Source organism: Typopeltis vanoorti, chromosome 7 (assembly GCF_054136105.1).
Source record: "Typopeltis vanoorti isolate ZY-2024b chromosome 7, IOZ_Tvanoo_1.0, whole genome shotgun sequence".
NCBI classification, from domain to species: Eukaryota; Metazoa; Arthropoda; class Arachnida; order Uropygi; family Thelyphonidae; genus Typopeltis; species Typopeltis vanoorti.
In genome coordinates, this window is record NC_143555.1 from 105,535,311 (window position 1) to 105,545,000 (window position 9,690).

The following is a 9,690-nucleotide window of genomic DNA, read 5'->3' on the forward strand; positions in this document are numbered from 1 at the left end:
GGTCTATTTTGCACTTAACTATACGCTTCGACTATCTTACATGGTTTCCCGCTCTTAGGTTCGCTTTTATTTAGGAACAGTGCATTGTAATTAGAAAGATCAGGTGGCACTCTATTGACATATAAACAAAACACATTTTATTTAAATTAGTATGAAAAGTACATGAATAAAAAAGATAGGGAGGTTTCCTTCTCTATCAATCTATTAAATCTTTAGCATAAAAAATAGAACTTTTTCACTTTAACACTAAATAATTCTTTAGAACAAATACTTACTCTCTGCTTACAAATTCAACTTATTAAAACTCCAGTTTACTCGCAAAGAGGTCAGCTGACTATATTGAGTTATTTCACAAATTTCATACAAATTTCTAGCATGCCAATTGACTGTCTTATAGACACATGTTATTACTCAGAGCCGGCACTAGGGTTTTTGCTGTCCGCATGCAATGTCTATCTAAGCGCCCCTGTAACGATCCAGACGTGTGTGGTTCTTTTACGATAATAAAAATTTTAATTATTTGAAATTTCTTAAATAAATTTTGACAGAACAGCCACACGTTGGCTCGCTAAATGTAACGAACCGGGGGTGTTGACTAGGCAGGATAATCATTAAAAACCAGAATATTCAAAAAATTCTCAAAAGTTATTCTCAAAAGTTAAAGCAAATTTTGATAAAGCCACTTCACTTTAATCGTTGAATATAATGATACAGGGGTTATAGCCTTCTCACCGACCCGAATCGCTAACAAAATTAAAATGAATTTTAATTAAAGTTAAAATTTATTTGAACTAAAGTTTAAAAAATTCTTGCATTTTACTAAATTCTTAGTAAGTTATAAAATTTTTTTAATAATTTTTATAAGTGGAACTGTCTTTTAGGAAAATATAAGGAACTCAAGATAGATGAGAAAATACGAAAAGAATTCAGAAATAATAATTAGAACATTTTATTAATATTATAAGTATTCAAAAAATAAAATCTTTACAGAACAACAGAAAATAAATTAAATTACATAAATTTACTTGAAATTTCTTTATTAAAATTTTAGGGTTCTTGATTTCATATTCACCAAATTAGAAATAATGGCTTAAGTCTAATTCTGCACATACATCGTTTTCAATAGCTATTAACGCCACTAACAAGCCTTTTTTGTGATATACTTGTTCTTTAGTAGGTTTTAATCAATTTCAACTTGGAAAAGGAACGTTCACCGCTCGCTACACTAACAGGTAAGGTTAATAGTATTCTTAAAGCAATTGAAAAGTTAGGAAAGATAAATTATTGGACACAAGAAAATTAAGAATATCGAAAGGGTTTTGAATATTTAAATTATCCTTCCGAAAAATATCCCGGAAAGCACATAACTCGCCATATAGTTCCATTGCATTTACGTCTTTATTGTCGCCGTCCTACAAGAGAATCTCTAAATCGTCACAATTTTTTCGTAAATCTTCGTTATTAATTTGTAGTAATCTATACAATATACAATAAATTGAAATTATCATAATATATGTTTTTAGTTGTTCAAAACGTTCTATTAACGAACACATTGCAACGTCTAGAAGTGTATAAAACACATTCACTCTAAATTTATCTTCTGGTGATTGTGGCGTTTCGTCATGATGCTCGTTGTCAAATTGTCGTGTCTTCTTTCGTCGTACCAGTTTTAAATTCTTGTTCTCCGTCCACCTCTTCACTCAGTTCTTTTGCCGTTTTAGAACTTTAAAATTTGTGTCTGAACGATACTCTTGTAAGAATATTTTTAAGTTTTCGATAGATTCTAAAGCAAGTATAATGTTCATATTTTTGTCTTGAAGCATTTTACTCACAGGGTTTATTCTGTTAAGTAAATCATGCCCAGTTAAAAGAGAGCAAATAAATTTGTAGTCCTTTATTTTAGCACATAATGTTTGTGCTTCATGCTGAGTTTCTTTATTAAAATTTTCATTATTTAAAATTTTAAAAAGTGCATCGTAAATTTCTCCTAACTGATATCGTAGAGGGCGGACTGCATTAATTTTACTTTCCCATCGCGTTTCTAATGGCTGTTTCAATGTTAAATTTTTTACGAACTTTAAAAGGATTGCCCAACGTTTGTAAGAGAATGAAAAGAAATTATATATTTCTTGAATAATTGCAAAGAAACTAATTGTATCTGCATTCACTTTGGCTGCATCGTTAATGATTAAATTTAGAGTATGAGCAGCACATGGCACGTAAAAAGCTCGAGGATTTTGTTCAAAAGCAAATTTTGGAGCCCATATTTTTTCCCTTTCATATTTGCCCCATTGTCATACCCTTGACCTTGCATGTCTTCAATGGGAATAATCCATTTTTCCAGTTGTTCCGTTATTGTTGCACATAAACCACGTCCTGTGGAATCTGATATATCTGCAAAACCTAAAAGGTTTTCCCTGATCTTGACAATTCCATTGTCACAGGAAACAAAGCAAATAATAATGGTTATTTGTTCTGTTTTACTTGCATCAGGTGTGCAGTCTAAAATTATGGAATAATATTTCGATTTGATAATAAAATTGTATCCCTGATTGTATTATTTAAAGCTTCCAATATTTCATTTTGACTGTCTTTACTCAATTAGTGTTCACTATTGTTTCCTTGTAGGGCCCTTTCAACATGATTTTCCATAACGGATCAAACTTCGCAAACAGTTCGACTAATTTTAAAAAATTGCTGTTATTCCTTTCACATAATTTATCAGATGATCCGCGAAAAGCTAAATTTTGGCTACCAAGGAATTTTATAATTTCAATCAAGCGTTCTAAAACACTCGTCCAATGTTTCTTTTTCATTTCATACATGCTTTGAGTCTGGCAATCAATAGTAGTTTTGTTTTTTAAATTTTTATCAAGTTCCTTCCATTTTAAGAAATTTTTCATGTGAGCTAAAGTAGTCTCATGCCTGTGTAAAGTTGTACTTACATTTCTCCAATCGTTATAACCTTCTACAAGACTACTTGATTCAGTAGGTGGGAAAAGTTTGCAACAAAAGCAAAAAACAGAATTTAAAGTTTCGGAATAAATGAGCCATGTTGTTGGCACGAGCTCCCCGTTTTCCATTTTTCTTATAATGCGTGTCGTCAAATTTATGACCATATGTATCTCTGGGATATATTATATTTTTCTTTTGAACAGGCCCCATTTCAAAAAACAATTCGTAATTTTTCATCAATATTTCCCCATTCACCTGGATCTTCTAAATTTACAGAGACTAACAATGTGTTAGTTTCGTGGTCAACTACAACTAAATCTTCTCCTAACTCTTTTTCATTTAAATCCTGCGTCTTGTTATCTTGTAATAGTACTTTCATTCAAACTGGATGATGTGCACAGTTCGTCAACTCTGATTTCTGATGTATCGAGTTGGTTACAATCTGCATCAGAATATTTTAATATTTTAACAAATTTATTAAGAGCCCCAGTTTGTTTCTTAATATCTGCTTCTTTCGCAGCATGACGCTTACAATTTTGTGCACCAGATAACGTTTTTAATTTTTGATTCCATTTCTATTTTATACCCATAAGAAATTATTACACAACAAACAATTTAACAACAAACACATTAAACAATAGTCCACTGCGCTATTGTCAGTAGCCTATTGAGATGCGTACTGTTATAAATCTACTGTTTCTATCCTGTCATTACTGCGACATTGTAAAATTTTATTATTATTTTAACTTTGTATACTTGTAATTTCTATTAATTACTTGTGATGTCTTTTTTCTTTACTTTATATTTTATTCTCCGTTATTCTAATGTAGCTGTGCGCGCTTTCTCTCTCTCAGAATCTCTCTTGTTTATATTATTACGTGCTATGTTTACAAGAAAGTCAAATAACATTTATTTACATTACTATGAAATGTACAGTAATTTAAACATTAGGGAGATTGCTTTCTCTATCCTTCTATAAAAACTCTTTAGCAAAATTTAGAACCTTTTTTCTTCAACTTTAAAATACTTTCTTTAACACCAAACGTTATATACTCTCAGTTTACAAATTTTACTTATTAAACTCCAAGCTTACTCGCAAAGAGGTTACCTAAATCTCTCTGTTAAGTTATCTTTACAAATTTGAATCAACTTCTAACATGCCAATTGATTCTCTTAAGGACACTTCTTAACCTTATTAAACATTAAACATATATCTTAAAAGTCTTTCTAATACAACTATAAGAGGAATTATATAAAAGTTTTGAACTTACAAAGGTTCTGTATCTCACAATTAGTCAACAGTCTTTCACTAAAGTTCTATGGCAATTCTTTCATCTCAGATTTTCATCTGGAATTTTGGCTTCGGCTATATCAATTGGGAATGTAGCAGGACTCTAGCATGCCACTATATTCCCAATTGACTTCTAGCATGAATTGGCTGTCTTATAGACACATCTTATTACTATTAAGTTAATTCTTAATCAATCCATCTATAACATATCTCCTAGGTTATAAAAGGGAATGCATAAAAGTAAATGGAACAAACTTACAGAAGTCCTGCGTCATACACTCATCAAAAGGCCTTGCACTAAAGTCGTTATGATTTTCCTTCATCTCGGGACTTAGACTTCCGTCTTGAGATTCATCCATCCGGGGGTGTTCTGTCAGGATGACAGCAGGCTTTGGACTGCAATTTTCCGGTACTCGAAAAGCTCAGGCAAGAGCACATGGGCAAATTCTCCTCTGGCATTGCTTGCCGTATCGTTCTGTCCTCTGGATCCTACTCGCGGAATTTCTGCCTTTAATTGCAGACTCCGATAACTGCCACTTCCAATAACTCTAACTGTCGCTGACTTCCGCTAACTGTAACTGCCGCTTCCGATGACTGTATCTGCCACCGGATGACTGTAACTACCGCCTTCTCTGCCTCTGACTGCCGATATCTCTGGTTCTAGCTGCTGACTCTTCTGTCTCTAATTGCAGACGATGATAACTCCCGATGTTCGGCTCAGTCCCTTTTTATTTCCTGTTCTCTGGGATCGTGCACGAAGGGTTGTAACTCCCGAAGAGTTTGGCACGACTCCTTGATCTTCTGTTAAGACCGACATGTTCTTTCTTCTCCTCCGTGCACTCTTTCAATCCTATCTTGACGGGCAGCGGAAACTTGCCGATCTCTTTGGCACTAACTTTGAAGGTGTTTATGCGCAGAACTCGTAAGCAACTTTCTCATACACTAAAATCGTAAACAACTTCCTTATGCCCTTACATAGAGCTATTATACAAAGTTCCGGTAGAAAAGCATTGCCTTTGTTTTTGACATGCTAGAAATTTCTGTTAAAGCAGTAAGTACAGTCAAATCCCATAGGGTTATTTATAATAATATTTAGCATTAAACATATAGAGACAAACAAGGTTATTTTTGTAACATTCTCATGAGACTTGACCTCTGTAAAAATCGATGTAAACCGCTTTGGTATTTCCAAGCTACATCGAGTTTTACAGCGTCTTTACTAGGTCTTGATACGCAGATTTGATCTCTATTCAGAGGGAATGAAGAAGCAGTAGAAAAAGAGCAACGAATTATAAAAAGGAAGATATCGGGATTATGGAATATACATTATGAGGATAGACTGAAAGAATGTGTACTGCGGACACTGATAAACAGAACAAAGAGGGGGTAATATGATAGAAGTCTATAAACTTCTGAAGGGCGTAATAATACAAACGAGACATCGGTAGAAATTACGTTTATGTGTTGTTTAGAAAGGGATGAGAGCTAAGTAAAGTTTTTCTCTTTCTCAGAGCGTTGAGTGAATCGAACAGTTTGTCTGTCGAAGCAGTGAGTGTATCTGTCCAGTGTGAATGAGTTTAAGAGGAAGGTATGACAGCTGATGCGGGTAATCTACGGTCTCCCTCGATGAGTGTTGTTTCCTGGAGGTTTCGGAAAATCATAATATATTGGTGATGTTCTCTGAATTTGAATTCATGGCCTAGTAACATTAGTCACATTCCTCTTTCACCTTAACATGTCACATCCAAGAATGTGTATTACTGTAGAAAAAGATTAACAATTATCCTAGTGTTTCTAAAGACCTTAATAAGGCATGCTCCGATTATCTTTAATTTACTGGATACAGGAAACCTATTCACACTGGTAGATATATTGACAAACTTTCTCATAATTCTTCCCCCCCCCAACACACCTCTCCACAATACGTTATTAAAATTCTAACTATGAACATCGAAAAGTAAGTAAGCAGGTCTCATAGATGGTAGAAGAGTTTTTTTCACCTGGAAACATATATTTATCCTGCAAAACAGGCACACCTGCGAGGAAAACATATACAGTTCACAAGCATAAATACCCTGTTATGATATCCTTAGTTGGTTTGCCTGTAATCCCAATTCCATACACGGTACTAATGTACTATACTATAGATTGACCAACCTTATCTTGATGGACCTGTGTTTCACTCAGGGTTTCTCCATGAGTGCAGGTCACAAAGATGCCTCCAGCGATCTCGATCTTCTCTTCCATGTTATACCCATAGATTTCACTAGTGGATCTTTTCATCTCGTGGGTGGTCTTCCTGGTTTTCTCTTTATTCTTGGTTGCCAGTTGAGTATTCTATATGTGCATCTGTTATCCGTGAGTCGGGTTATGTGAACTGCCCATCTCATCTTGATTTCATATACTGCAGTTACCAGATCTTTTATGCCTGTCTCTTTCTTAGTTCTGTTTCTAACATGTTCCATTTTGCTGATGTTACAAATCCTACGTTCTATTGCACGTTCAGTTATTCTGAGTCTCTTCTTCTTTTCTTATCGTGTTATATGTTTCTGATCCATATATAAGTGATGGAAGAATGTCACTATTAAATAGTTTTGCCTTCACAGAGATGTCAAGATTTGGATCAGTAAATGTTTCTTTTAGTCTGTTGAATGATAGCCATATCACAATAAGATCAAAGAAAGAACTAGAGCAGAATACATAAGACGACTAAGAAAACTCCTTAAGTCAATGCTTAATGCTGGAAATTTGATAAAAGCAATTAATACTTGGGCCATACCTGTTCTGAGATATTCAGCAGGTATTGTTGAATGAACCCAGCTAGAGGTGGAAGATTTTAGACCGAAAAACTCGAAAATTAATGACAATGCACCATGCCCTCAATCCTCGCAGTGACATTGATAGGCTCTATATCACGCAAAAAAGGAGGAAGAGGATTATTACAAGCAAAGCAAGTTATTGAAGAAGAAAAACGAAAGTTGAATGATTATCTGCAGCAAAGAACGGGGAAAAGTTTCTAATTGAGGTAAGGAAAGAGGGTTTATTTAAACCCATGGAGACAAAATTGGAATACAAAACCAGCCAAGTAAAAGTGAGAGCTGAAAGATGGAAAAATAAGGCATTGCATGGAAAATACCTTCACAGCATAGAGGACAGCGCTGACAGCAACTTGACCTAGCAATGGTTGAGAAATGGAGCACTAAGGAAAGAAACAGAATCGGTAATTTTTGCAGCGCAAGAACAGGCCATTAAAACCAACGTTATGAAGGCAAAAATAAAATTAAGAACACAGTAAATGTAGATTGGGCAAAGAAAAGGAAGAAACGGTAGACCACATTATAAGTGGATGCAGCAAAATCGCATAAACTGAGTAAAAGGTATGATAACGTAGCTAAGATAATTCACTGGCATTTATGTAAAAAGTTTGGGTTTAAAGTATCTAAAGACTATTGGAAGCATAAAATTCACCAGAAAGTGGTTGAGAAAAAGCTAAAATACTCTGGGATTTCAAAATCCAGACTGACAAAAGCTTGGAATGTAATATCCGATATAACAGTGGTTGAAAAAAGTGAAAACAAGGGTGTTAAGTTTATCGAAATATCAGTACCAGGAGATAGTCGGATTGACGACAAAGAAAATGAAAAAATTACAAAGTATCGCGACTTGCAAGTCGAAGTTGAACGAATCTTGGCAAAAGAAAACGAAAGTTGTTCCCATAATAATAGGTGCTTTAGGAGCCATTCATAAAACATTGAAAAAACATCTAGAAGTACTCGAGTTATATGGATTAAAAATTGGGCAGCTGCAAAAGGCCGCTTTGTTCGGCACAGCATTCATTTTCAGAAAGTATTTCCACAACTCATAGGCTCTTGGATAGGGCTCGAATTAGTGGAATATAACCAGTCTTTTACTTAAGACTGAGGAAGCAAATCAAGCTTTGATGAATATTATATATAATATATATAGAAAGTATTTTACCATGGGGAAAATAAATGTTAAAGATGCTAAGCTATTTTAAACTTGGTTTTACTCCATTTCCCAAGTAAGCAAACAGACAAATAAGTCAAGTTTGCGCCTGCAAGTATTGCAAGTCTAGCTGACCCTCAGAGTAGTGCAAGTCAAGGCAACTCATGGTAAAGGTAGAATAAGCTCTGATCACTATTCTTAATATTTACCCTTAATGCACAGCCCATCTCCTTGAGGAGATGTATGATGCTATGTATTAAAGGTAAGGGGCCACTACCCAGGCCGGTTTCGACCTTTATTGAGGTCTCATCAGTGGGAACCAGGCTAAGAAATACTAAGTTTTTAGTAATACAGAGCTTATAAATATTTTACCAACACAAGTTACCATAAGGTGCTTTGACCTTATTAAATAAAAATCTCAGGATGAGAGATAGATGTAGAAAGTATTTTACCTTGGGTAAAATATACCCAAGGAAAAATACTTTCTACATCTATCTATATATATAATTTATTTATTTAATTTATCATATATGCCATGTCCTCTTATCTAACGTAATGGCTACAATTCCAACAGAATTTAAAAAATAGTTAATACTTTAAATCGGTTCTCTGATTTAGTTAATACTAAATCAGAGACCTGACAAATAATATATCAGTTTGGAATGAAGTTATTCATCGGAAACAAGGAATGAAATATCGGACTACCCTACAGTCTTACTCTAGAAGATGAATGCACACTGAAACCTGACCATATCGAACTGCTGCTGAGCGATCATGATGGGAAGTACAATCTCTGTGACAAAGATTTCATAATAGTTTAAATAATGAAACCGCTAACATTTGAATTGTACGGTCATTTTATTGACATTTGGTGCCAATCAGTGGTGTCGCGTGACCATTTCGGTTTGGTGTATTGTCGTTAACCACTGTGGCTTATGCAACCCACGCTACAAAATTCACGCCAATTTGAGCGTAGGATTGCATTTTTATCGATGTATGAAGGTTTTAAGAGCGCAGAGCACATCAGTGCTCATTTTAATTGGTCCAATACAAATAACTGGAGGATAACTTTGAATAGTTTAATTTATCAATTAATTGTAACCAAATCAGGCCTGTGTAGCTCAGTGGAAGTGACGCTTGCGTCCTCTGCGCTCGAAGTCAGACTCAAGTTAAAGTCTAGTCGTTGACTGGTGGAACTTTTTCTAGGCGTTTCTTCGACCGATTCCCGAGTTAGTCGATCTCTGGCACGAGCAAGAGGATTTTTCCTGCTGGAAACTCGGTTTTTTTTTATCCCGTAAACTCAAGAAAATCGACCGTAGTACCCATATTATTTCAGACAGTAACATATCTTGTTAGGGTTAGGTACCAAGAGATGGCAGCATGTTTGCCAGCCTCTTCATCGGTGGCTGCTATAATAGTGATAGACCAGCAAGCCGCGCGGTTAGCCTAGTGGCTATGCGCTTCGCAACCATATGCCT